Source organism: Triticum dicoccoides, chromosome 3B, assembly GCF_002162155.2.
Source record: "Triticum dicoccoides isolate Atlit2015 ecotype Zavitan chromosome 3B, WEW_v2.0, whole genome shotgun sequence".
Taxonomy (NCBI): Eukaryota; Viridiplantae; Streptophyta; class Magnoliopsida; order Poales; family Poaceae; genus Triticum; species Triticum dicoccoides.
Window position 1 is genome coordinate 854,534,021 of NC_041385.1, and position 1,332 is coordinate 854,535,352.

A 1,332-nucleotide genomic window follows, 5' to 3' on the forward strand; every position below is an offset into this window, starting at 1 on the left:
ACCATCATTTTTGCTCTTTATGATTATGACATACATATGGACAAGTACCACATGCGGTATAAAATCTACTCCCTCAAGGCCACACCATTACCGGCGATCATATGGGGCGGCCGCCGTCGTGTGATTCATGGCTACACCGGTGCTGAGAGGCTTCCACATCATCAATGTGCAGGGCCGTCTCTAGCCGACGGATTGATGAGAAAAGGGCAAGAAAACGAAGAAGTTGTACCAAGTGATGTGTCCGTGTCGGCGTCAAACAAACGATAGATGAACACGCGGAAGGGACGACAGAGCTTTTTTTTGCGGAGGAAGGGACGACAAAGCTTTTTTTGGGAGGAAGGGACGACAGAGCTACCGAACAGAGATCCATGACTACCACAAACTCAATTTGGGTCCATTTGGGAGAGCAATTAAGCCAGCATGGAGATGAAAGTATGGAATACGTAAAATGATATGTAACCAATCTAGGTGCAATTACGGAGCGCAACTCGCTTGTTTTTTTATTAAATATTTAAACGGCGGATCAAATTTCTGGAATTTTTTCTAGGAAATTTGCTAGCTGATCAACACATGATTATCCCGGGACCCATAAGGTTGGGATTTATTAACCCAAAGAATGAGAGATGGCACAACTACTGTGTTGCTGGTGGCAGTGGGCAATTAATCTTGCACGGGCAGTTTGTGAAGCATTCCCCGAGGTCTACCCAACATATCTTATCCGTTTGACAACAATATTGCAGGCTTGAGGGCTGGTGATGGTCTTTATAACAAGGGGGCCGGACTACTTCGATCATCCCGTTGCTCCCCTTGTCGTTGATGCTTTCACCTGATTAACATAAAACAAAGAATAAAGTTATCTTAAGCCAGCAATTTATTTCCGAATTAAACATACTTTAACTATAAATTACCCTTTGCACATCCAAGACAGGCGAAGCACACCACAATGACAAAAGAAAGTAGTATAACTGCTTGGACACCGTTCCTCATGTATTTGGCCATCATTACTAAGGATCAAAAGTAATGTGCGGTGCCTGATAAGAGGTGATGTGCGGTATTTTTTTTCAATTGAGACTGTTGCCTGGATCACAATCGAATGTTTGCTCCATGGTTCATATATATAGAAAAAATTGTTGACATTGGCACGCACTGTCCAAACGTTCAATTTTAGTTCAAATTGTTTATTTTTATTAAAATGATGTCATATCATCTCTATATCTATCTCTATCTTCTAACACTATTTTATATCTCTAGCTACCTTCTATCTGTTTTATATCTCTATCTATCTTCTGTCTTCTTTTTCGATAAAGGACATTTCATTGAATAGATATATCG

The 1,332-nt window shown here is 40.9% G+C and overlaps 1 long non-coding RNA gene across 1 annotated transcript; it reads right to left on the reverse strand.

The window, feature by feature from the left end:
• Positions 1–479: 479 nt before the first annotated feature.
• Positions 480–1,071, reverse strand: LOC119282695. The gene is made up of 2 exons (XR_005138838.1): positions 909–1,071; positions 480–826 (listed from the first exon to the last, which is right to left on the reverse strand). It is a non-coding gene; the product is annotated as an uncharacterized LOC119282695 (long non-coding RNA).
• Positions 1,072–1,332: the final 261 nt, after the last annotated feature.